The following is an 11,480-nucleotide window of genomic DNA, read 5'->3' on the forward strand; positions in this document are numbered from 1 at the left end:
TGGGTGATCTCTTCCAGCTCTATCCGCACCAGGATTTTCCCCAACTCTCTGGCTCCTAGGGACTCATCTAGTTCTTCTGAATAGAAATACAGGGTTCTTTCAGGTGAAGTCCTCTTGAACTGCCACTTAGTTTCTTGTGATAAGGCTTCTCTCCAGAAAAAGTGATGAAAGTAAACAGGAAAAAACAAAAACAAAAACACGGAGATCTTTCCCCGCAACACACACTGTGCAACAAAGGCATCTTTTTCTACTCCTTCTGTACTAAGATGGTTTTTTCTAAATTTTAGATGCCCACTCCACCTCCATCAGTTAATGCAGCACCGTGACTATGCCTGGCCTTGGGGAAAGGCTGGGAGAGAGAAAAAGAGAAAACAAAATGAGGGTTTTTCTCAACACTCTCCTGCTTGAAAAGGTCCCTTTTCCTGGTCCTCCAGCAAGAAAGAGGGGTTTCACTTGGAGATTTTGTTGTGCATGCTGACAATGGAGTTCCCCAATTCAATCTACCCTGAGTCAAAACTGGGAAATAGAGGAAATTATAGAAAACTCATTATCACCATACCAATCATCCTTTTAATTTTGACTTTCCCTACCAATTTTGTATTCTGTAAGCTCCAAAATCCTCAGCTATTTGGTTTTTTTGTTTTTTTAAATTATCCAGAGTTTTTAGTTGTAATTGATGGTTAAGATAGACTCTAGTGGGGTTACTCCATTTTGGCCAGCACTTTACCATAGGTAAGCCTATCAAACATAATTGTCACAATTGTTGGATAGGAGGATGCAAAGACTAATCAAGAGGTCAGTAGCTACTACCATAGGAAGCCATCTGTTACTTAACTTCTGTCTCTTCATTTATTAGAGATAATACCACCTTGCTGTGACTTTTTTCTAAGGTGTATTTTAAGTTGCAGTTTAACATATGTGATATGAACCCATTTATGTATCACAACAAAAGTTATATGCATAAGGTTACACAGAGATTACACACAGAACTAGCTACTAGTTAAAATTGTGGAAGATGGGACTGAAGGCATACCTTTTTAAAACGCTATACATGTTTGTACCGTTGGAACATTAGAAATGACCAAACCAACCTACCAAAGAAAACAAGAATCCTCCTTATCCTAAAACTTATAGTTAGTGTCAGCTTTCACAGATTTCAGATGATTTATGTCTGATTTCTAGCTGCAGTAGAAACCTTTGGTGGGTGTCTGCTCAGCTCATCACAACTTTCTCTCTTTCTTTAAGAATCCTCCTCCCAATACACACTTCCCAGAAGGCCAGGCCCTTGGCAGCCATGTAGATAGTAAAGACCCAGTCTCCCTGGCCAACTGAAGGATTCTGTCTCCTGAAGATTTATACTGGGAACTGAAGGGGCTTATTCTGGACTGTACACTTGATCTGATGTTATTCTGCTTAAGGAGCTGTAGGACAGCCACCTTCTACCACACATAGCAGTAAGTAGAGAACTGGTCACTGTGGCTAATGTCTATAATCCCTGCACTTTGGGAGGCAGAGGCAGTTGGATTGCTTGAGGCCAGGAGTTTGAGACTAGCCTAGGCAACATAGCAAGACCCCATCTCTACCAAAAAAAAAAAAAAAAAAATTAACTGGTTGTGGTGATGTGCATACCTGTAGTCCCAGCTTCTCTGGAGACTGGAGTGGGAGGATTGCTTAAACCCAGGAGTTCAAGGCTGCAGTGAACAGCTATGATTGTGCCACTGTGCTCCAGCCTGGGTGACAGAGTAAGAACTCATCTCTTAAAAAAATAAATAAATAAAATAAGTAGAATAAACCATTTAGCAGAAAGAGGAGGAAAAAAAGCACAGAAAAGTGCAAATAAAAAAACCAAGTGGTCAGAGAAAAGGAGAGAATAAACATGAGAATTAGGTGGAAAATAAGCAAAAAATAAACTGAGAGAAGCGCTGAATTGTTCCTAAAGGCTTTTAAATTTCCTAGTTGTGCTAGTCTATTCTCACATTGCTAATAAAGACATACCCAAGACTGGGTAATTAATATAGAAAAACAGGTTTAGGCTGGGCGCAGTGGCTCATGCCTGTAATCCCAGCACTTTGGGAGGCCAAAGCAGGTGGATCACCTGAGGTCAGGAGTTTGAGACCAGCCTGGCCAACCCCATCTCTACTAAAAACACAAAAAATTAGCTGGGCATGGTAGTGCATGCCTATAATCCCAGGTACATGGGAGGCTGAGGCAGGAGAATTGCTTGAAACCAGGAGACAGAGGTTGCAATGAGCCTGTATCTTGCCACTCCACTCCAGCCTGGGCAATAGAGGAAGACTCCATCTTGAAAGGAAGGAAAGAAAGAAAGAAAGAAAGAAAGAAAGAGAGAAAGGAAGGAAGGAAGGAAGGAAGGAAGGAAGGAAGGAAGGAAAAGAAAGAAAGAAAGAGAGAGAAAGAGAGAAAGAGAGAAGGAAAGAAGGAAGGAAGGAAAGAAAGAAAAGAAAGAAAGAAAAAGAAAGAAAGAAAGGAAAGAAAGGAAAGAAAGAAAGAGAGAGAGAGAGAAAGAGAGAAAGAGAGAAGGAAAGAAGGAGGGAAGGAAAGAAAGAAAGAAAAGAAAGAAAAAGAAAGAAAGACAGAAAGAAAGAGAGGTCTAATGGACTCACAGTTCCACATGGCTGGGGAGGCCTCACAATCATGGCAGAAGGCAAAGTAGGAACAAAAGCATGTCTTACATGGCAGCAGGCAAGAGAAAATGAGAACCAAGTGAAAGGGGATCCCCCTTATAAAAACCATTAGATCCTGTGAGACTTACTTACTACCACGAGAACATCATGAGGAAAGCCATGATTCAATTATCTCCCACCAGGGCTCTCCCACAATGCGTGAAAATTATGGGAGCTACAATTCAAGATGAGATTTGGGTGGGGACACAGCCAAACCATATCACTAGTTCCACTACCTTTTGTGGCCTATCAACATTGTTATCATTTTATTCAAGGAAATAATCATGTGTTTTTATAATAATTATTTCATTTTCCTTAAACTCTCTGAACTAAGACATTATATTTCTATCCCTAAATAGAAAACCCATGTTACAGGGAAAATGTGACTTAGATAACTATGATTTTCTTATTGTTTTGAAAAGAAAGAGATGGTTGAGATTGTACACATACGAAACAGCTCTGAGAAGGCATAATCCAGTATGCTATCACTATGGCCAGATCTTATCTTAAATGTGGAGCATAGTGAGAAAAAAATTGTATAGTAAATTTGGGAAAGGGTGGGAGCATGTGGATTGATTAGGAAAAAACAGATTTCTGGTGATCTTGGAACCAACAATTATATTAGTCCATTCTTGCACTGACATAAAGAACTACCAGAGAATGGGTAATTTATGAAGAAAACTGGTTTAATTGGCTCACAGTTCTGCAGGCTGTACAGGAAGCACGGCTGGGAGGCCTCAGGAAACTTACAATCATGGCAGAAGGTGAAGAGAAAGGAGCCACATCTTACATGGCTGGAGCATGAGGAGAAGAGAGAGGGGAATAGGTGCCACACACTTTTAAACAACCAGATTTTGGCCCAGCGCAGTGGCTCAAGCTTGTAATCCCAGCACGTTGGGAGGCTGAAGTGGGCAGATCACTTGAGGCAAGGAGTTTAAAACCAGCCTGGGGAAAATGGTGAAGCCCTATCTCTACTAAAAAACATACAAAAAAATTAGCTGGGGGTGATGGTGCCTGCCTGTAATCCAGCTACTTGGGAGACTGAGGCAGGAGAATCACTTGAACCCGGGAGGCAGAGGTTGCAGTGAGCCCAGACTGTGTCACTGCACTCCAGCCTGGGCCACAGAGTAAGACTCAAAAATAAATAAAAAAAGTCTCAATAAATAAATAAATAAATAAATAAACAACCAGATCTCAGGATAATTCACTTACTATTATGAGAATAGCAAGGGGAAAATCTGCCTGCATGATCCAATCACCGCCCACCAGGCCCCACCTCCAACATTAAGGATTACAATTCTACATGAGATTTGGGCAGGGACACAAATCCAAACAATATCAATAATTTACTCAGAAAAAAACTACCTATATGCATTCATTCAACAAATATATTTTGATCAGCCACTACATCCCAAGTATTGTAAGTGCTGGAGATGGAGTAGTGAATAAAACGAGGCCTTGCCCACATGGAGTTTATGGTCTAGGGGCAAGGAGGCAAAACAAACAAATATGAAATAGGGGTGATGGGTACTCTTTTTGAAAATAAAGTGGGGGTTAGATAATACCTTGGCAGGTATGCTACTTTGTATAAGAAGGCCTAGGGAAGCCTTGCTGATAAGGTGGCATTTAAGCTGAGAACCGATGGAAGTTTGGGAGAAAGCCAAGCTGATCTCTGCAGAGCATGGGTGGCATCTTTGAGCAACAGCAAGATTTCCTGTGTGAAGTATAAAAGGGAGAGGGTGGTAAATGATGGGACCATGAGTGGACATGTCATGAAGAAGGACAGATCATCCTGGCCATAAGTTCTCTGGTTTTTACTCTGAGCACAGTAGGAAAATATTAGAAGGTTTTGGACAGAGGGGCAAAACAACTAAATTCTTAGCAAATCACTCTTACTGCAGTGGGAAGAATAGACCCTTTGGGGTGAGTCTGGATGTGAGGCAACAATTAGTAGGCTCTTGGAATACTCTAGGTGAGAAAATTAGTAGTTTAGACAAAAGCAGAAATGATGAATATAGTCTAGATGTATTTAAGATGGTGCTGACAGGATTTGCTGATGGAACAATTGTGAGTTGTGTGAGAGAGGAGTTACATTTTTTTTTTATCAGTAAGTTTTTGTATTAAACAGCCGGGTGGCTGGAGATACCATTTACTGAGATGAAGAGTCACGATTTGTGTGTGGGGTTGGGGAGAAGACGCAATAGCTCTGTTTTGAGATGCCTATCTGTAGCTAACAACGTGCCATGTGTCAAAAGACCAGACACGGTTATAAGACATGCTTTAAATCTATTAGCTTGTTTAAGCAATAATCTGAGATAGAGTAATAATATTGAGCCATTTTGATTGAGGAAACTAGGCAAAGAGAAGTCACATATCCCTTGCCTGACTGCAAAGTTAGGATCTAAATCTAGGGAGCCTAGCTCCAGAATCTGCACTCTTATCTATCTAAATGGATATATCAGCAGGCAACTGGATACAGTCTTCAGTTCAGGGTAGAAGTCAGGTCTAGGTAGAGATATGCAATTGGGAATTATTAGCACATTGATGGTATTTGAAGCCACGGTACTGTTTGAGATCATGTAAGGAGACAGCATGGACGGAAAAGACAATCAGTTCAGGGGCTAAGTCTTGGGGTATTTCATCATTTGGAGCTCAGAAATGAGAGAAGCCACCAGTAAAGAAAAAAAAGTTGGCCCAGCATGGTGGCTCACATGTATAATCCCAACACTTTGGGAGGCTGAGGAGGGAGGATTGCTTGAACCCAGGAGTTCGAGACCAGCCTGTGCAACATGATGAGACTTCATTTCTACAAAAAATAAAAAATAAAAAAAAAATAGCTGAGTGTGGTGGCATGTGCCTGTAGTCCCAGCTACTTAAGGGGCTGAGCCAGGAGGATTGTTTGAGCCTGGGAGAGTGACGCTGCAGTGAGCTATGATCATGCTACTGTACTCCAGCCTGGACAACAGAGCAAGACCCTGTCTCAAAAAAAAGAAAAAAGAAAAAAGCGAGGACTTGCCTGTGGAGTAGGAGGTAAATCAAGACAGTGTTTTGTGTGGGAAGCCAAACATAGAAACTAGGCTGGGCGTGGTGGCTCACGCCTGTAATTCTAACACTTTGGGAGGCCAAGGTGGGAGAATCACTTCAACCCAGGAGTTTGAAAACAGCCTGGGCAACAAAGTGAGACCCAATTTCTAAGAAAAATTTTAAAAATATATGGGCAGGGTGGTGCATACCTATAATGCCAGCTACTCAGGAGGCTGAGGTGGGAGGATCCCTTGAGCCCAGGAGATTAAGACTGCAGTGAGCTATGATCACACCACTGCACCCCAACCTAGGCAACAGAGTGAAACCCTGTCTCTAAATCAATCAGTCAGTCAACCAATCATAGAAATTGTTTCAAGAAGGAATGATCAGCTCTGTCAAATACTGCTGATAGCTTGAAAAAATGATGACTGAGAATTGACCAATAGATTTGACAATACAAAAGTCATTGGTGGCTAAGCATTTTCAAGGAATGACAGGGGCAGAAGCTTGAAGGAGTGTGTCAAGGAGGGATAGGAAGAGGGTAAATGGAGATCACCAGCTTGGACAACTTTTGAAGATTTTTTTCTAAATAAAGGGAAGCATAACTAAATTCTCTTTTCTTCTCTCCTAGTGGCTCTCTACTGACTCCTCCAGATTGTGACAATCCATTTTATCCAAACTGGTAACTCCCAGAAAAGTCATATCTGGGGGCCTTACAAATCTCAGTTGTCAGAAACACACTTGACCAACAGCCAATCATATGCCCATTCTCACCTCCGGTTCACGGGCCAGTTATCAACGTAGCATCTGGTCCTATTAACCCAGGTGTCTCCCTCAAACTCTACCTCTCAACAGCTGTCCCAAACTCCCAGACTGGGTCAGGCATCTATAATCATGGGATCCTGAACTTTGCTCTATGGTGCTTATCACAGTTTGTAATTATACACATTTTTGTATGATTGTTTTATTTATGTTTGTCCTTTCTACTATGCTGTGCTAAGAAACTGGGCTCTGGAATCAGATCGCCAAGGTTCAAATCTTGATCACATGGACTAGTTGGATGGGCAAGTAATTTAGTCACACTGAGACACAGTTTTCGTATCTGTTAAATTAAAGTAGTATTCACTTCATCCAATTTTTGTGAGGCTGATACTATGTAAAGGGTCTAAAGACTGGTGCCTAGCATTCAATTAACCTGAAAATCATTGTGAATACATTAAAGTAGAAAATACATATTTTAATATAGCCAAAATAACCCAGAGCTAATCTGTTTATTTCCACCTACTCTTCCCTCCTTCCACTGCTGCTCAGGCTCACTGTGTTATATATTAGGCACATATCTTTTTTTTTACCTTTATTATACCCAACTGCAACAACCATTATCTTACTGAATATTTAGCAACTAATAGAATTTTTTAACGGAAGTGGTCTAAAACGTTGTAAGAAATTCCACCATTACTTTTTCCCTGCAGTACAGAAGCCCCTTTGTTGTTTTGGGGGAATATCTAACAAGTAAAAGGCACTGATGAGTTTTCCAGTTATCTGTTACTCCATAACAAACCACCTCTGCACCTAGTGTCTTAAACCAACCATTTGCTATGTTTTATTACGATCTGGTGGGTACATTGGGCTCATCTGAGTAGTTCTTGCTTGTCTCTCTCATACTATGGCAGGGAAAGAGAGCCTGGAGCTAAAGTCATCTGTAGGCTTCACTGTGCTGGATGTCAAATGTGGTTTCTTCACTCACATGTTTAGGTGGAATGGAGTGATGGAACAGCAGCTGAGGACTAGCTGGATCGATTTCTCTCTCTCTCTCTCTCCCCCTCCCTCCCTTTCTCTTTGTCTCTCCTCTCCATAGTCTTCTCCATGTGGTAGCTTGGCTCTTTAATAGTATGGAGACTTCAGTGTGTTCATATTTCTTACATGATGGCTGGCTTTCCCAGAATGAGACCTAGGTGGAAACTACAAGACTTCTTACCTTGGCTCAGGAGTCACACAGTGTCACTTCTACTGCACTGTGTTAATCAAAAGCAAGTCACACAGGACCAAGCCAGATTCAAGTGGCAGGGAATGCACAAAAGTATGCATTCTGAGAGGCATGGTTCATTTGAGGGCCATCTTTGAGGACTAATGACCAAAGTGAGCCTATACACATATACAATAAAACCATAAAGACTCTGCCTTTAAGAAGCTTATAGTATTGTATAGGGCAGGGGTTTTTAACTTTTGCACTACTGACTCTTTTTATTAAATACATTTTATTTTTAGAGTAGTTTTAGATTTATAAAAACATTGCAAAGATAGTACAGTTCACATATACCCTACACCCAGTTTCCCCTATCATTAACATCTTACATTAATATGGTACATATATTACAATTAAAGAACCAATCAATTGACATATTATTATTAACTACAGTCTATACTCATATTTCCTGAGTTTTAACCTAAAGTCCTTTTTCTATTCAAGGGTCCCATACATTACATTTAGTGTACATGTCTCCTTAGACTCCTCTTGGCTATGATAATTTCTCACACTTTGTTTTTTATGGCCTTGACAGGTTTTTTTTTTTTTTTTTGAGACAGAGTCAGGCTGGAGTGCAGTGGTGGATCTCGGCCCATTGCAACCTCCAGCTCCTGGGTTCAAGCAATTCTCCTGCCTCAGCCTCCCGAGTAGCTGGGACTACAGGTGCATGCCACCACACCCAGCTTATTTTTGTATTTTTGGTAGAGACAGGGTTTTGGCATGTTGGCCAGGATGGTCTTGATCTCTTGACCTCGTGATCTGCCCACGAGGCCAAGGGGCCTCCCAAAGTGCTGGGATTACAGCTATGAGCCACTGCATCTGGCCAGGTTTTGTTCTTTTTAGAGACAGAGTCTTGCTCTATCACCCAGGCTGTAGTGCAGTGGTGCGATCACAGCTTACTGCAGCCTCGACCTCCTGGCCTCAAGTGATTTTCCCATCTCAGCCCCCCAAATAAGCAGCAATGAGCACAACCACTCCTCACTAAGTTTTATATTTTGTACAGACAGGGTTTTGCCATGTTGCCCAGGTCAGTCTTGAACTCCTGGGCTCAAGTGATCCTCCTGCCTCGGCCTCCCAAAGTGCTGAGATTACAGGCATGAACCACCACACCTGGCTCCTTGGTAGTTCTGAGAAGCCCTGGTCAAATGTTTTATCAAATGCCCCTCTATTGGAATTTATCTGACGCTTTTCTCATGATTAGATTGGGGTTAGAGCACACACATTATCAACATGACTTACCATTGTTGATGTACCTTCTGACTACCTGGCTGAGGTAGTGTTTGCCAGATTTCCTCTGTAAAGTTACTCCCCCATGAAACTCCCCTCCCACCTTCTACTGTGGAAGTCAGTAATCAGCCCACACTTTAGGAGTGGAGAATTATACTCCTTCTCCTTAAGGGAGGTTATTTATATAAATCATTTGGAATTATTTGGCAAGGAAGATTTGTTTCTTCTCCTCTGATTAGTTATTTTTCAATAATTTACTTACATTAATATAGACTCATGGTATTTATATTATACTTTGAGTTATAACCCAGTACTGCTTTGTGTATTTTGTTGTTTAAATAGTTCTAGTTTTAGAAATCGAGAGCTCTTTCTGATGGTTCCTGTGTCCCTTTGACATACCCCTAACAATGTGGGTTTTGTTTTATTTTCTGAGCACTTCCTATTTCCTAGCACTGCAAGATACTCCAGGCCCACTTTGCATATTTTCTGCCCCAGTCCTAGAGTCAGCCTTTTGTCTAAGGACCCCCAAGTTCCTTTTATTAGAAGCCAAAATTTGTACGGTGTTTAACAGTATCCTTGGCCTCTGCTTATTACATGCCAGTAGCAACCTTTCTCCTGTAGTCATGAAAATCAATGATGTTTCTGGACATTGTCAAATGTCTCCTGGAGGGCAAAATGGCCCCAAGTTGAGTACCACTGCTATAGAGTAGACCTGCTGAAAATTACATTAAGATAATATAATGGAGAGCAATGGGAGCATTCCAGAAGAAGCTTCTGAACCTGTCAGCAAATATTGCTGAAGGATTCAGAGGAGGTTTGCCAGAGGAGGTGCCATTTGAACTGAGAATTGATTTGCAATTCTCAGTTTTATTGAGCAATTATCACAAGTCAGACATAGGTAATGTTTTAGTTTAATTATTTCTTATAATTCCAACCTTCAAAAGCAGGTATTATTCAGTTTACAGCTGAAGAAACTAAGGTTCAAAGGGACAAAGTAACTTGCTTAGGGTGTTTGAGCTGGTCTTGAAAATTCCAGCTGTGCATGTGGATGGAAAGTTACAAGGGTACTGACATGTGCCCACACTGCTTGAGTCAAGACTATCTCAATTACTTTCTTTGTTTATAAACCTGCAATACCACTTCATTTTAAATTTATTTTTTCCCATTGAATTCTGGGTTCTTGAGAGCAGGAACCTTGCAGTGTTCATCTTATGTCTGCTTTCTAGCACAATGTTTGCAGTGATAGGTGTTCAATAAATGTTTAACAAGTGAATTAATATTAGTCTATGTCATCAAATTCACCACTTACAGCTTATGGAATTAATTCAAGTTCCTTCCGGTCAGATCACTATCCTGGCAGCACTTCTGGTAGAGGACTCATTGCTAGACACACCAACCAACCTCCAGGAGTCTTTTAGTCATTCTGTCTCATTGTTTTACTCTCAGCATCCCATAAGGCTAGTTGGTTGATATCGTGACTTCCTCAAATGATTATGGTATGTGATCATAATATGTTGCCATGGGTTAGAGCTACAAAACAGGAGTTCTCTAAGGAAGGGAAAGATATGCTACATCTCTAATATTAAAATGTCAGAATGTATTGTTACTAATTTCCACGTGTAACCCCAATTTTATATATATATATGTATATATGTGTGTGTATATATATATTCTTTTGAAAATCCTTTATCTTGATTGTTGTAGCATTTTAAGAGGAAATTTTATGCAGATCATGAAAGAGTTTTTTTTCCTTTCTTTAAATTCCTTCCCATTCTCATCGTAATTTCCTTTTATTTAATTTATTTATTAATTTTTGGTTGTGAGGATGGAGTCTTTTTCCTTGTTTATTAAACAAAGCAAGAGGAGAAATGTCCTTTTTTTGTTGCTTTTCTTTATTCTACAACTTTTGGATCTGCTATTTGCAGTTGCTCCGAAATTTTGTCCATTGAATTAGAAGTTGCTCTCTGGTTTCAAGAGTCTTTCTTCCTTTCCTTTGCTAAAATTTGGTCTAATTAAAAAAACAGTAGATCATAGTTAAATAAAACTGTACCCAGGATAACCCTAATTTCCATATGCAGATTTATCTGCACTGACAGCCACCCCCCTTACACACACACTCTCTCTCTTTCTTATTCTCCTTTCCCTCCTCTCCATCTCCCTATTGCATTGTGTCTGACTGATTTTCAGAGCACCTTCGCTGTTTCCCCCTTCTCGTTCCCTTCCCATAAAATATCTAGACAGGAAGGAGGTGGCTGCAGAGGCTGAACAATCTCATATTCTGCCTGCAATGTCATCGTTTCTTTCCCCCATTTTAGGGGGCTGAAGTTGCCCAGCAAGGGATGCAGAGGAGCTGGAAAGGAAGGGGGGAGCTCTCCAGAGGCAGCTGCGGTCAGGGGCAGGGACTGCCGCCAGATGTGCCTGCCTTTCTGGGCTTTGATGAGAAAGGGGCAGCAGGAGGAAATATTGGGAGACAAAAGCCCCGGTTTAAATGATCATTTTCTTTATTTAACATGGCAGCAGAC

Source organism: Symphalangus syndactylus, chromosome 2, assembly GCF_028878055.3.
Source record: "Symphalangus syndactylus isolate Jambi chromosome 2, NHGRI_mSymSyn1-v2.1_pri, whole genome shotgun sequence".
NCBI classification, from domain to species: domain Eukaryota; kingdom Metazoa; phylum Chordata; class Mammalia; order Primates; family Hylobatidae; genus Symphalangus; species Symphalangus syndactylus.